At 47.4% G+C, this 16495-nt stretch overlaps 1 long non-coding RNA gene across 1 annotated transcript; it reads left to right on the plus strand.

The window, feature by feature from the left end:
- Positions 1-2297: 2297 nt before the first annotated feature.
- On the plus strand, positions 2298-15907 carry LOC132235356 (uncharacterized). Its single transcript, XR_009453004.1, has 3 exons — positions 2298-3568; positions 12795-12878; positions 15711-15907. It is a non-coding gene; the product is annotated as an uncharacterized LOC132235356 (long non-coding RNA).
- Positions 15908-16495: the final 588 nt, after the last annotated feature.

Below are 16495 nucleotides of genomic sequence, written 5' to 3' on the forward strand. Positions count from 1 at the left end.
TCTGACATGTCAGGGATTCCCTCTCAACCAAGGGAGCTTTGTTCCTCAGCCAGCAGTAGGCCACTACATGGACAAAAAATGGCTGGTCTGCCTTCTAGGTTTACCTTTAGAGATTGGTCCATTTGATCCTTCCAGTATAAGAAACAGATTAAATCTAGTACTAGGGGCTATCAACACACACACCTAAAATGCCTCTACCCCAGATGCAACAAGAACTTCCTTCTGTTCACTCTGAAAATCTCCTAGTTATCTGTGCCCTGGTGATTTGGGGGTACAATGGGTGTGGGAATCCAGGAAGGGTAATACAAGTGTGGAAATGGCCCAGAGCCTGCATGGAGAGAGCAGTCAGCCCAATATTTCAACTGCAGAAGGGTCTCCATACACAAAGCCTCCCCTGTGGGAAAGTTGGGGGCTGAGATGAATGGAAAGAGGGAGCAAAGACATGAGCTTGTAGGTGGCTCCGTAACTAATTTCCCTTGGCATTGGGCAGGTTGGAAGGTGATGATACAAGCAAGAATCCCACAAAAAAAACACCTGAAAACCGGCTCTTCTGAATCTACAATATCTATGTCACCCAAAGAACAGGGACTAATAAGAATTGTGCTTTCTAGTGCCTAAAAAAAAAAAAAAAAAAGCAAAACATTCCTCAAGCATGTAATTATCCCAAAGAAATCTTGGGATCTGGGGAAGCTCAGTGAGGTGGCAAATTCCTCAGAATCAAAAACCAATGTTGGAAGCATATCGTCATTGTGGGGTGTGTGTGTGTGTGTGTGTGTGTGTGTGTGTGTGTGTGTGAATTTAGCATATATTCCCACTCACCTACTTATAGGTATATACTAATATATATTTAGATTTCCCCACTTAAAATCAACACCAGTGTGTTCCATCTTCAGTACACATTTTATCTTCATTTCAATTCATGGACAGACCATTATACCATAAAAAGAGAGAAACGGCTGAGAGCAGGCCAAGTGTAACCTACCCAGTGCTGTTTGAAATGCTGGGTCAGCATTGTTAAAGAGCAAAGCAAACCTCCCAAATACAAGTTAAAATGTCTGTTATTAACATACACTAGCAGTTCTTTATGATCATCAGAAGAAAATAAAGGAGACAAAAACGGATGTATTATAAAATTGAATCTTAAGCATTTTTCTTTTCTTTTTGTAGTTATGGTAGGTATTTTAAGGGAAAACTTGCCAGTTGGAGAAATGGGTCTCCCCACCATTCATTACTACTTTTCCCTAGCTCTCTGGAGCTTGGGAGTAACAACATACATACAGAGTTTCTCTGAAGTATCATTTTAAAGATCTTTTCCTCTAATGTACAGACCTCTTAAAATCCCATTTAAAACACAGTTAATGAGTTTGAGAAATGTCTTAACAAGTTTTGGCAAAAGACACAGCAACATAGGGTTGAATAAAACAAAGTAGTAGGTGTCACGACCAGGGTGTGCTTAGTTAAAGTAAAGTAATTCGATTCAAACACACAGAAAAAAGGAATCAATCGCCGACAATCCACCTTGTAACTTCTATTCAAGATTCCCTTCACCCGGTCCTGTCATTGGTCAGGATTCATCCGAAAACCTTGAGTCTTTATGGCATTGCTGTCTTGTAGACTACAAATATTTCCAAGTCACCATCTCTCTTAACACATGGTATGGAAGAGAGTCCCAGAAGGTTTAGAGAAGATGTGGGAGCTGGGCACAGGGTAGTTCACCACCAAATAGCATAACACATAAAATCAACCTAGAGAAAATGGCAAAGTCAAAAGTAGCTCAAATCAGACGAGAATGCTAGGGATTCAGTGAGTACCATATTCCATGCCAAGAAATTGAAACTGAAAAAAAAGAAAAAAGAAGGAACGAAAGCCGGACATAAATCAATATCAAAACCTTCAAAAAGTCAAAGCCAAACCAATGTTTCCTTTTTCCCCCTACACACAACCTTTTGTTCTAAGCCCAAAGGCATTGAGATCAATCTTTTTTTCTCCTGGAAGATTCAAGTCTGCAGAGACACTTCCATGTGATCACTTGAGTCCACAGAAATAAAGCACCTTTGGAACCAAGAGTTGTTCAAGAATCCTAGTGTCTTACTCAATGTGTTGAAAAAAGTACAGTTAAAATAATTAGGATAATTCCTCAAATGACAAACACAACCATATTGACTCCAGTGAACAGGCAAAAGGGCTCCCAGGGCAATTCACAACCAAGAAGATAGAGCACAATAAAAGGCTATGACATTTCATGAATATTCTGTGTTATAGCTTTGAACTTTATTGCAAAGCAAAAATATATATTTTTATATATATATTTTTTATCTACATTTCACCTCTGACATTGTACACAACACGAAAGCACAGGAAACCAAAAAAATCATAATGAGGTAGATACATAACACTTACAGATGGAGGAGACTAAAGAGTTTAAATTTGGCTTAATACTGTGGTCACCAATGTATGCATTTTCAACACAGCAGCAAGCATTGATTCATGGGGCAAGAAGCCCAATGATCTCAAATCCAAAAATAAGCCCCTTAAAAAAAAATACCTGCTTCCAAATGGAAAGAAATTTTTTTTTTCTTTGAAAAATCAGGGATTCAGATGTGTTCAATTGCAAACTCTGGTGAAATAAAGTTTTTGTTTTTGCTTTTGTACCCAGCGGGGGGAAATGTAATCTTCACCTATGTAATTAGGAGTAACCTGTCCCATAGGGTACTTTTTTGTTTTCCTGCTGGAGGGGTTGGGGCAACCTTAGGAGCTCCGTGGCCAGATGTTAATAAAGGAGCAGGGTTTCTTCATTTTCCCTAAAGTAACCTCCACCTCTGCAGCCACTATACCAGGGACCACTAGTCTTGGAGGGCCCTTAAAACATGCCTGGAAATGGCTGGAAATCAACTGAGCTGTGAAGTCCCTGGCACGACTTTACTACCTTTCTAGGACCATCTGCTCTCCCAGTGGGTGAGCACCAACTGGTTTGGAACATTGGGATCATCCCTTTCCCTGCGTCATTTCCACTGACAGCCTTCCAATGGAGAGCTGAAAAGGCCACCGAGAAGGCCATGTTCAGCCTCAATTTTAACTATAAATGCATTTTCACTGTAAAATGCAGTGTCAGGCAGTGGTATCTGCCACAGAGACCAACGTCCCCCTAGTCTGATGTCGTGGATGAAAGGAGAATGACAAGAGAAGGGACCAGGAGAGCAACTTGGCTGGTGGAGGCAGCAGCTGGGAGAACAGAGCCATGAAATGACCAACCAAGGAAGACTCAGCCCCAGCAGGTGCAGATGGACCGTGGACACCGAAGGGGCTCCAACTAAAAAGCCAAGGAGTAACTTGGGCTTGTCACCAGTGACTCGAAGAGGAGACCCTAGAGCAAAATGTGGAGGAAACAAGACTCAGAGATGCTGATGGAACTAAAAGTGGACTGGAACCAAACTCCTTGGATTGTTTAACTCTGGACATGATCCTGCATTTGGTAGGCTTGGCTCCACTGAGAAAGAGCTGGGATCAGCTGCAGGCCAGGTCATCCTCCGGAAAGAGGGTAGGCAGAGGGGTCCTGGTGGAATGCATGGTGAGTCTGGGATGATGGCAGAATGGGGAGGGAACTGACAGGCCACTGCCTGGGCAAGGAGACTGGCGCATGAGCAAAGTGCACGCTGGGGAAGCTTGAAGTGGGCCTGTCTGTGTACTGTCTCCCCCGAGGGACTGTGAATGCCTAAAGAGGCCACCTTTCCCCTTTGTGTTCCCAGTGCCTAGCAGAACACCTGACACGTGGAGGCCACTATCCAGGGTGAATTGCATTTATAGAAAAATGCAACAAGAACATGGTCTGGGGAAGATGTCTACAGTGTAAGAAGAGCTGTGAAAACCCTATATCCCACCCCACCCCCACCTCAAAGCAATACTCAGAGGCCTCCTCCAGCCTTCCCCGATGCATGGTGAGTGAAAACTCCCACTTGAATTTTGGACGTAAACCATTAAAGAGGAAATACACAGAAGCAGGGCCCAGTGGGAAAGAAACTAAAACCAATTCATCTGAGTCTGTGTGAAAACTGAGATCCCAGCAAAGCTGGGCAGCTGCCCACAGCCTGGTCGGGCCAGAAGTTCAGGGTCAGGGTTGTGATGGGTCTCGAGCACTTCATTTCAGGAGGCAAAGCTACGGGGAGCTTTCTACCATCACTCTAGCTCTACAGGAGTTCCTGCACAAGGCAAGGCTGAGAGCACTTCTGAGCGTCCCAAAGGTCCTAATGCAGAAACTAGATCTCTGTCCCCTGGGAGACCCAAAGCAAAGGGAATCAGTCTAGATTGCAGCAGGCAGCATTCCAGTAATTGTGAGGGAGGACTCTGACTGCAGCGCGTTGAAGAGTGGGTGCAGGCAAGGCGCTTTCCCCTGGGTGGCCTTGGAGAACAAGCTTGCTCTCTTTTTGTCTGTGACTATGAGAATGAGCAGAACTTAGGTGGTGTCCGAGTCTCTTTCAAACCCTGAGATCCCACTGTTCCTTGTGCTCAAGGACTGGGGGGTTTTCTCTAAGGATAACTGCTGTGACTATGGCAGGCATAGATAGCGTGAGTGTGGGCACCTGCGCGTGCTCAATCAGAGGCTGCCCAGTAAGCATTAAGCTAATATAATTGTTGCAAATATGTAAAGCATGAGGCTGACTGTAGAGAAACTATTGGGGTCACTGTGCCCCCCCCCCCCGCCTCTCTTTAACCTGCGTTTTCACTGTCTGTCCTCTTCTCCTCTCATTTATGTTGGGTGTTGTTTTTATTTTCCTTTAACCAGTTCACATAACAGTGAATATCACTTTCTTAAGCATAATAGTTTGATGGTGGTCATGTCATTCCCTGGCTTAGGAATTTTTCAGTGGCTCCCAACAGTTTATCATCCGAAATCCAAATTTATCAGTTCGGTTGTCAAAACTTTCATCACATGCATTTTTCATCAAATGCATCTGAGTATTTTGTTATCTCTCTGGTCTGGGTCAGTCACAGAGGTCACCAGGCTCATCCCTCTGTTTTAGAGATGGGGAAACTGAGGCTCACCAAAGGCAAGTGACTGCCCCAGGAAAGGTGGGGACGGAAGCAGGATGTGGGTTCCCAGGCTGCCTTCCCTCTAGTCCAGCATGCGGGGTTTCCTGCCCTGCCCAGAATTACTCCTCTCTGCCAAGTCATAGCCATTATCTTCTGGGAAGCATCCATTTCTGAATTTGTCCTATTTCCAACTTTCAGCTCTTTCAGTGGATCCTTAGAGAAATAACCCACCTACCTAAAACCCCTTACCTTTCAAGATCACACACAACTAACCCACAGAAAGGAGACACGGAGTTCTCAGGACAGCCAAACAGACACCTCAAATGCTCAGAGCAAGGTTCCATGGAGCTCTTGAGGAACTCACACCCAACAGGTCATGGTCAGGTGACCTGTGGGCAGCAGGTGTCCTCTTCCTTGGGGACACCTTATTTCATAAACATTTAGTCCCCTACATCCTGCCACTTTTGTCTTAGCCTCCATGGCCTTCTGCAGGGAAACAAGTGTGCCAGGGATTCCATAGTCCAAGCAGTCCCTGCCGGGCAGGCACTCGGAGCTACCTGAGTCACCTGGTCATTGGGAGCCATTGGGGGAGGCATTGGGAGAGCCCTGACCTTGGAGAGGGGGACCAAATATCCAGGTCTGGCCCCCCAGTTGTACCCGACCAACCACAGGACCCTGTGCAATCACAGAGGTTTCCTGGGCCTCAGTTTCCTCATTGGTAAAATGGGGTGAGATTTCTTGTTGCAAGATTACTGAAAGGATTTAGATGAGACCATTTGTATGAAGGCAACTGGGACAGAGCTTCACACCACTGGCACTCAATCAATGTCAGCTGAATCTGAGTTCTCCTGCCCTCCCAAAAGGGTCGTCTGCTTCATCGTGGCTGATATCACCTGCCCAGGTCACGCTGGACTTACTCTGACATCCGACATTCCTGAAACTCCAGTAATCCTAAATACTTCTCTCCTCTAAAGGAACTCTTCCACCCATAGGAGGAAACACAGCAGCTCTGCTGGGGCTCCTTCAGAAGCAGCCAGCATGGGGGAGCTCTGGGTTGCACCTGACTTCTCTGGCCCAGTTATTCACAGCTGTACACCTATGGGCCCTAAGGGGATCTCAGGTGCCAATGGATGGCAAGAAGTCACCTAACAAAGCCACCACAACGGGACCCGTCCATTCTGATGGGGAAGACTTTCCTCAGCAAAGGCTCTGTTTGTGCTGCCGATGCACTGTCAGGTCTCAGGCCTGGCATCTTCCCTGGGTCTAGATTTGTGGTGGGACTCAATAATGCCACATTCCCCAGGGGAGCAGGTTTCCATAGCCCCAGTGGAGTAACCTATCCCCAGAGTCATCTTCTCTGACTCAGCCCTGGGAGAAGAGCGAAGATCTAGACCACTTTCACTCTTTGGCCCCTCTTCATTTTGCCCCAAACTCTGAACCTCACAGATATCCAAAGTCCCTGGATCCCCAAAGCTGTCTGAGGACCTGAGCCTGATGGGCAGGCCAGAGAAGAGTGGGGTCATGGGCCAGACCCTGGCAGCTCTGAGAGGACACCTCTAGTCCCCAGCCACTTTTTATGGAGGCCCAGGAGTTGCGAAGTCTCGTGATGTCTTGGAACTGATTCCCTTGATGTTTTCGGAACTGTAAAGACAAGTTGGCTTCTGGATAAGACTCCTGGGTTTGTGTAGGCAGGACCAGAGCCCATGAAGGCCTAAAGTCTCCAAAACACTACTTCCAAGGGTAAGAGGACCCCCTTACAGGAGGAGAAAGAAAGAATGAATGATAAATTCCTGGGATGGGTCTGAGCAGGCGTGACCTATGGAACAGGACAAAAAGCAAAGGAACAGCACTTCATGAAGATCCCCTGAGTAGCTAAGAGTCTGTGCAGGATGAGGGAGGCAGGAATGAGGCCCACAGAGAAAACGCATTCTTGTCAAAGGGCTACTTCCCTTTCCATCCCAAAGGAATTGCATCCAAGCTCCCACCAGCCATGGACTGGAAACGTATTGTGCTGGAGCAGTTCGGCAGTGTCTGAATTTATTTTTTAAAAACTGGCTCGAAGGGCTTGGGACCTTGTGCAAGATTTGTACGCCGTGTGCAAAACTCAGCCTTGTGCAGACAACCAGAGAAGTTGAGAAGCTGCCTTCTGCGCGCAGGGCATCCCCTGCCTAGTTTGTGCTTTGTCTAACCCCACGATCTCTCTTTGTTCCAGCAACTACTTTCTGAAACCCTGTGAAGGCGTGCTCGGCCACAGTGGCTCCAGGGCAGTTTATAAATGCCCTAGAATCCATCATTTTGCTTTCGAGCCAAGAGTGTATATCAGATACACTCTTCAAATGGGGTGCAACCTGAGGGCCGACTTCCTGAGCACTTTGATGCAGGCTCTTGAAGATTCTCTTTATATCTAACTTCCAAAATAAAAGCAGCAGATGCAGTAATCCCACTCAGGCAAGTTGCCATCGGTGGCTGGCAGGGGAAGAGGCATATTAGCGTGAAGCTGGGCAAAGGTAAAGAACAAGGATTTGGCCCTGGGCAGAGCAGGGAGAATAGGCGGGAAGGATGCACTTGGCAGAAAGCTATAAAGCTAAGGTAGAAAGTATTAGTTCACCCTCTGGGGATAGGTTACTCCATGTAGATGACTACGAATAAGGAAATAAACACCTGCGTCAAATCCTTCCCAGAGTACGTGCGGTCCCCGCCAGGGTCTTTACCCAGGACAGGGTCCATATTCTTGCCCAACCCCCAACCCCAGAGGTCACATGCTCATTGTTCCACTTAAGCCAAATTTTTTTTTTTTTGATCTTGCCTTAAGTCAACACATCCCCAAAACATATCGTATAAAAGTACACTTTATAAAGAAAAATAAATATTTTGAGTCAAAAAGATGAAAACAAGTTGTAAACATGGAACCGAAATGGAGAAATACACATCTGTTCACTTAGGGAACCAAACAGGGTTACATCGAATCAAATTCATTGAAACCGAAAGAAAAGGAGAAGCTTTTCTCGGGAGCTCTTCGATTTAGGAAAAGAATCACTGTAGCATGCTCACCTTGAACCAGGGGCTGGGTGTGGTGGTTCTTGTACAAAGGAAAATCTGTGAGCGGGGCGGAGATCTGAGGTGAAGGAGGGAGGGAAGAGAGACTGGAAGATTGCATAGTTGTGAAACAGTGGCTTCTATCAAGGTGAACAAGTGCATCATCTGATAAAATAGCATTTGATATATATTTTTCTCTGTTCATTTCTGTTTACCATCTTTTTCTCTGTCCACCAAGCATTTCAGACAGGGAAACATATATACAGTACACACACACACACACACACACACACACACACACACACGCTAGCGCTACACATGAATGGCATAGCCATACTTTACAATGACCCCTCACCACTTGTTCTGGCAACATTTGCATTAACCGATACACTTTGGCTACAGTCTCACCCCATTTCTTGTAAAAACTTGTGTCTTGGATGATTTTTTCCTTCTTTAGCCATGAAAGGGGGCAGGTGAGAATGGGGGCGTCGAGGAAAGCACCAGAAATGGTTCTGTTTTCTTATTAAACTTCTGTGGAAATGCCTCCCATTTGGGTAGGAGAGAGAGGGTTTACAATTTTGAAGAGATGGGGGAAAAACAACTGCCTCTTTTTTTGAACATTCTTGAGGTAAACATATTTGTTAACACCTTAGGCAGCAGACACACTGACAGTGCTGTTGAGAAACCTTAGACTGAGGGGGGAAACAACGCCAAATGTAACATGAACGCTCAGAACATTTATAAAGCACATCTACATTTTAATTAATTTCCCTTTCCTCTCATTCAGCCAACCCCTTTGAATAACATAGAACAGAACAGAAATACGAATAATTTCCTATAATTTCCTACACTGGGCATCCTTTATTCCATCCCACTGTAAACCTCTTGTGCTCACATCCTCAAGGTTGTGAACCAACTGAAAATTAAAAGAAAGATGAACATACTTCACTTTTTCCATTCTTCCCATCTGCCTCAAGCATATATATATATATATGTATATACACATACATATATATGATAGTTTACATTAATATAGGAAATAGCAAAGCTCTTTTAGTTACATTTATACAGAATCACTGCATCTGATCTTTATTTTCTATTCTCTCTCTTTTTGGATAAACAATTGGCTATAACAATCTACAGTAAGGCTTCACAGAAAGAATTCTGCATGTTTTTGTTTTTCTCTAAGAACCAAAGTTTATAAAATGAGGTTTGATTCTAGCACCTTAGACAGTATTAGTGATGTTGTTCCCTTGGGAGAAGTTAGCACTACCCAGCACCTCAGGCCAATCTCAGTCTGTTCCACACTTTTCAAAGGTATTGCCAAAGGAGGACACACAGCGCGGTGGAGATGGAGGAGCGGGGGGGAACACAGCCACACCCCGGGGTTAAAATCTCAGCAACGTACAAACACACCCGTCAACACAGGTCAAGTTGCTGTCCCCAAGTTAATGATCACTTAGTGTTTCCGTGCTGCCAATGAGTCCTTTTGAGTTAACCCTCCCCCCATGAGGTAAGGAATAGCAGGGTGTCCATTTTAGATGGGGAGACTGAGTCAGGAGACGGATGCAGGTCAGCAGGTCACAGAGGACACAGTCTGGGCTAAGACACAGAGGCAGGGATGCCCAACCTCTAGCCTCTTAGCCCCAAACTATCCCTCTCATCACCTTGGACCCGTGAATTGAGATTTTGCAAAAGCAGTTTATTTGGCCGCTGATGAGGAAGCAAAACAAACAAATTTTTAAAAAAATATCAGCACCAAAGGAAGTTCAAAAGAAGCTGCTCGATGCTCCCTCGTCCAATATTCCATGGAGACAGCAACTTTCACAAGAAAGGAGACAACGCGTCACAGGGTTAACCACCTTGGGTGCCGGCGCCCTGCCCGGGAGTTGAAACTGCACAGAGCGGTTGGTTCCCGTCGTAGTGCCTGTGTTGGCAGAGGACTGATCCACTCCCACCAAATCTGCAGCAGAACCTCCATCCCATAATTATACAACGCTAGAGAGGTCTCTACCTCTGTATCTATTTATACACGTTTACACGGAAGTCCTTGACTGCACTGGCACATGACCCCACGCGAAAGTGCTGGCCTTGCTGTTTGCTGCAAGTGGCCGCCTTGACGGGGGTCACACGAGAGAAGCACCACAGGAAAAGGCACCACAAGGTTTCGAGAAGTTAAATTGCCTGCTGTCGCCGCCCTGACCTCACTGTGGTGGGGGAACTGAAAGCCTTCCGTCTCTAGCCAGGGCCACTGATTCAAAAAGGGTCCTGTCCCATGTATACCTGTCCATTTCTGAGCCACAGGGAGAGGGGGAAGGAAGAGGTGAATGTGGTTCTTCTTACTGCAATTTCTTTTTGGCTACTGGAAAGGGAACACGTTTCCGTTCTTAAAAAAGAAAAAGGGGGACCCGGCCTTTGGAAACCAAGCCCTCCTAAGAAAGGGAGACGAATAAAAATCCTGTGCGAAGGCAAGTTCTGCGTGGAAGTCTGTCCTACTCATGTGATTCCGTGGGGGCATTGCGGTTGGAAAAGAAAGAAGAAATGCAGGAATGACATCTGTAGGCACCATTAGCCACAAATAGCACCGGGTCTAGAGTAATGAGGACAGACAGATGTCCACATCTGTCCACATAGCTGAGAACCATGAGAGTTGGCTGGGAATCACTATGACACCATCCTTAGAGTCTGGCCAAGGAAACTGGAAGTCCTTGGCCGTTCGGAGCACCAAGTATGACATGTGCCACTGACAACCAGGGGAGGATGGGGGCAGCCAGGACCGCACAGCAGATGCGAGATGGCATTCCAATTTTCACTAGTTACTTGCCGGCCTTGAAATAGCCCTTCCTATGTTTCTTGTTCCTGGCAGGGGGCCACACTCCTCACGGGAATAGGAAGCCTGTATGGGTGAGGGGTGCGGAGTTCTCCCCACCAGCCATTTCCCTTCCCTCATCCTGGTTAGAAAAAGGAAAGCCAACTGGCCCTGCTGGTGTGATCTGGAAGGCTCCCGGTACTGACTGTCTAAAACCCATGGAGACAGAACCGGGAGGCCTGAGACCAGGATCAAAATAACTCACTGCAGGGACCCTCTTCCCAGACTCTGGTCAATGCTCCGACTAGGCACAGGGCCTGGTCACAGGGGTAGTCCGAACAAGCAGCCTCTGTGTGTACTATTTAAATGGAATTCTTTCTTTTCCGTCCGGTTCCTCAAACTGGTATTTGTTTATTTGTGGGTTTTTTAGCTTAAATTGTTTTTCAAATTCTGACATTTATCAATACCAAAAATGATAATCCCATTTCAGTGTGAGGAAAAATGAATTGTTCCGACCTCTTTCTTTCCAACAACCTGAATTATGTATCCAAACCTACTCTGGGGACGTGGACAGCAGGGGCAAGCAGAAGACTTCCGTCGGAAGAGTCCTCCTTGGCAGAGGCCTTCTCTAGCACCTTCAGGGGGACAGAGCAAAGCCCCATGGATACCCCATCTGCCCCTGTCCCTGCCCTTGGTCTCCTATTACGTTATTTTCCACCCGTATGCCTCCTGTCCTGACAGACTTGGGTATTTGGAGTCTGTGTCTGCCCACGGATTTAGGAGAACGGCCTCTGCCCGTTTGTTCCTCCCAGGACTTCCTACAACTTCCTTCTGGGCAGGAAATGTACTGATGGCGCATAGCCCCTGCCTCTCTGCTGACCTAAGGTCACGGTGTCCTGACCACAGTCCCAGCAACCACAGTGGGTGGAGTCTAGATGGGCAAGTGCAGTTCTGAGCGGCTGGACGGGGAGGGCTGGCTCCCCTCGCCTTCCTCCCCAGCTCCTCTTGCTGCTGCTGGCCAAGGGAGATGGCAGAGAGAGGAGAAATCCACATCTGTCATTATTACTGCTCCCTCAGTGAGACCAAGGGGAAGGTGCAACCCGCGGCACTGGTTCGTAGCACTGGAGAAGGGAAATACTGCCAGGGCTCTGCTCACAGGCTGCGTCCTCCAAAGGGTTTCCCTTGTTTTCAGAGTCAAGAGCTCCCTCTGCTGGACGCCTGTATCACATGCTGCCTTCCACTGGAGTTCTTGTTTTTAGCCAAGCCATGGTGGCCAGAGAAGGTTAGATCAAAAGGAACATTTTGGAAACAAAGATGACTAGAGAGGCTAAATAATTGGTCCAAGGTCACACAGTGTTGGGCCAGAGCTCAGATTTACTGATTTCCTACCAGGAGTCTTTACACTATCCTGTTATGACAAGTGGGGTCATCATTCTCAGCCTTTCTACCTTCCAAATTTTCATTCAATATTTTCCCTCCCTTACTGCATCGCACATGGCAGGGGCTATGTTTTGCATATAATAAATGTTCAATGAAGCGGAATTATGTTTTAAGAATAAGAGCTTCTTTTTCCATTCAAGGGGGTTTCTTAGTTATGTAGTTTATGTCCTCAGCCAAATGCATAAGGGCTCCCCTTGCCTGTAGCACAGGTTTCACATAAGCAATACCTGTGCAGGTCAGGTGTGAGAAAGCACAAGGGTCCCTCTGGCCTTCCTCCCACCATCTTTGGCTAAGTCATTGCCCTTAGAGCTGCTCTGGAGAGGTGGGGTTAGAACTAGGCTCACTGATATTCCCTTAGGTTGAGAATTTGGTCGATAACAGGTGGCCATAAGCCTACGTGTTCAGGAGGGCTCAGCCTATAGTCCACTGCGAATTATCTTTTACACCATCAAACTTTGGAAACTGTGTTCTACTCACACAGCTGCTGCTCAGAACAGAAGGGCTGCTGACGAAGATCAGATACACAAGGGAAAAGGGAAGGAAAGATTCCCAGCTAGGCACCAGGGTGAGTCTCCTGTGGGTGACTGGAGCCCCTGCAGCAAATTCCCACCTCATTGAATGGACAGCGAGGGACAAGGGCACACACCTTCAGCTCAGAACTGCCAAGTTCTAGAACTTTCCTTTGCTGGATGCATGCCTGGTCATTTGTTCAGGGGGTGGGGGTGGGGATAGCTGGAATCTCAAAACTAGCGGCGTTTAGGAGTGCTTCTTTTAAACCTTCGCATTCACATACAAGAAGCCAGTTTCTCAGACACAGCTAATGCTCAGAGTGGAGAGAAGCAACGAGAATATTTTATTAGCCCTTTAGGGGAAATTACAAATTTTATGCACTCAAGACTGAATTACCTGAGAGTTTCAAATAGTTTTGCTCTATAAAGAGTCACTTAGCAGTGTCATCAGTTTTATTGGGTTAAAATGGGAAGAATGACTGGTAGGGAACGTATCCCAGAAAAAATAAACAAAGGTAAGAAAGTATCTTAAAAAATAAGCATCATGTTGAGTAGAGAGCTTGGATTCCAGCCTTCCGACCCTGCAGGCTGCTTCCCTCACCAGGTAGACGGGTTGGGAGAGCCAGTGGCAGTGAGCACACGGAAGGCCCCAAACATCCCTCCAGGGGAAGTCAGTGAGGTCAGAGCAGGATTCTGTGGCCCGTCCTCGGGCACACATGTGAGGAAATGCTGAGGAGCTCTGCCCAGCTGCAGGAGCACAACCTGCTGCTTTGAACAGCAAGCCACAGGTTAACAACCCACAGACGCCAAGAGGTGTCAGTGAGCACCAGGGGGTTCTCCTCCTCATTCCTTTCTTCCCTCCTCTCTTTGTCCTCTCCTCTCGCTCTCCCTTCCTCCCTCCCTCCGTTCCTCCTTTCTTTCCTTCCTTTCCTACCTGTATATTTTCTTCTGTAACAAATCTGTGATTTTTTTTTTAAAGTGAAAGAAAAAAGCCACATAGGAAGGCAAGGGTGCACCATAGCCCTTCCAGATTGTACTCTCATTTTCCCATGTCTTATCCCCAAGTTCCTCTCCTTGTAGCCCAAGGAGATGTTTTCGGTAATACTCATAGAAAAATGGGTTTCTTATAAACATGTCTTGTCACAAAAGAGTCCCTGCCAGGAAACAGACAATGGAACTAGTAGACACTGGGGATTGGCACTGGGGATAAGGGACATCAACAGAGGGGAGAAGGTAGGTGTCCCACATGCTCCTGGCATGACCCTCTGCAGCAGCTGGCCATGTGCCGCGCCACCAGGGGCTGCAGACACAGACGTGCACGTGGGACAGGTTAGGGAAGGGGACCCCAAAGGCTGCTCCTGTGGAGAGGGTCTTGGAAAGGTTTCTAGGGGCTCTGTTTTCTCCTACCTAACACAGTGGCTATCTTACCAACCCATGTCTAGATCCCAAACATTTTAGGACATGGCTCCCATTGCCGCAGGTGGCTCCCCTTGCCCGCCCAGTCAAAGGAGCCTCACAATGGGATGCAGGTCAGGAAAGAAGGCTTGTGGCTCAAAGCACTGAGTTCCATTAGTACCTTGTCCCTCCAGGTAACCCCTAACCCAATTCCCTGGCTCGTTGGGCCACGTGACTGCTATCACCAGGCGGGAGGGAACTCGAGTGGACACCTGTTTCTTCCCAGTCTGTCTGTCGGACTTGTCATGGCCGTCACTGCCACAGGGAGGTACGTGGCACGGCACGAAAATTGGTCTGTCCCACAAAGCGATTGCTCTGAAGTGTCTCCCATCTGTTAGAGTCCCCAGAAGGGGATCACACTCCCTTTCTCAGGGCCAGGCTCCCAGCACCTGCAGCTATGATAACGCAGGGCAGGACCCCTCAGGCTTGGGTTTCACCGGCCACAGATCCTGGACATCTGCCACAGAGCTGACCTCGCGGTAGCTTCCCATCTTCCCTTTGTACACATCCTCTGCTCCCTGCTCCAGTGACAACGTGTGATTAGAATTCCAGAAAGTGGAGAGCCGCTGCCCAGAGACTCCGGGCTGCTCTGCGAGCCTCCTGGGGAAACTGGAGACTCACACAATCCCAGCACAACCCTCCACTGGCTTCCTGTCCCAGATGGGATGAAGGGGTGAAGACATATGCCAGCTCCAGGGAGTCTTCATGGCCAGGCCTGGGAGAAAGACATGACCAGCTAGGCTAGGGCTATTTCAAGTCCGGCAAGAGCCCTAAACATCATAATTCTCTGTTCCATCAATTTTTTAAGCCCTTTAAGAAAAAGATACATACATATATATACGTGTGTGTGTTTGTATATATATATACACATATAAATGTGTATATATATACAAATTTAAACACACTGTATATATACATATAAATGCCCAAGATTGGCACATTTATGTATCCAGATGTGATGGATAAGCTTAAAATGCAGTTATATGGTCATGTACTGTTATTGGCCGCCCCAGTTCTACACAATTCCTGATAATCTCAAAATGTCAGATCACCGCATAGCTTATGTGGTTTTCACTGTTCTCTCTCTCTCTCTCTCTCTCTCTCTCTCTCTCTCTCTCTCCCTCTCCCTCTCCCTCTCTATCCCATTCATAATCATTATAATTTCAAATGAATACAAATGAAGCCCTCATAATGAGGAGGTGCAGTAGGTTAGCCTCCAGGGCAGGGCTGCAGGGGCGCCCCGGTGCTGTGGGATATTATACCGCACAGGGGCTTTCTGTGTGTTGGTGACATAATGCCCTGGATAGCCCAGGGTCTGTGAAAACTTGGTATTTTCACTTGGAGGCCCATGTTGGCCTCATAAGTTATCAGTGAGCGTCCCCAACTGCTGAAGTTAACAGATCTGCCCCTCTCTCCTGCCCCCCATCCCATAGGTCTCCCTCAGGAGCCAGGGCCACACCTTGTAAAGGCATATGCATTCACTAAAGGAAGAGAGGGCAGGGCACCTGTCCTTGACACTGGGCGGCTGGACCGGTGGAGAGGCTGAGGCCACTGCTCAGAGGCGTGTGGAGTGACAGCTTCTGGGAGCTGATGATGTGTTGGCAGAAGCATGCAGCAACAGTGGCATCCAGGCAAGTGAACAGGCGGAAGGGGCTGAGTTTGACAAACACCCCTGCCGGAAGCAGTGTGCCTATGGCTGGCCTATAGAAGCGGGTCTTTTGGAATCAATGCCAAGGTTGTAGCGGTCATGAGCGCAGGCTAGAGAAGGGCAGAGGAGTGGCTGAGAAGCACAGAATGGTCTGGGCCAGGCAGCACCAAAGCTGAAGACATCCCGTCCTCAGGTCCTGGGTTCAAGGAAAGGGCATCAAACCTCCATGCTTACTACCTTGGGGTCCTAAAGAAACTCACAAGGGTCCTCCCAGTCCTGTGTCTAAGGTGGAGGGGACCACAATGGACCACTGAGTCCCACATCTTTTCTCAGCAACAACAGAGCCATATTCACACCAAATCACCTTCTCTTTCTCTTTGTCCCTTCTTCCCTCTGAAAGGAAAAGGAAGTAATTCTCTTCTTTCCCTGAAGGCTGGCCTCATATTTGCAAAATAACAAGTGGGTTCACTCTGGTTTTAAAACGCGGGGGAAGCCCCCACTGAGCTCTGTGGATGCTCCTTCTGTGGCACATAGATTGCAAAGGATTCAGGGAGAGGGCCCTCCTAATAC

This window comes from Myotis daubentonii, chromosome 5, assembly GCF_963259705.1.
Source record: "Myotis daubentonii chromosome 5, mMyoDau2.1, whole genome shotgun sequence".
In the NCBI taxonomy this organism is placed as follows: Eukaryota; Metazoa; Chordata; class Mammalia; order Chiroptera; family Vespertilionidae; genus Myotis; species Myotis daubentonii.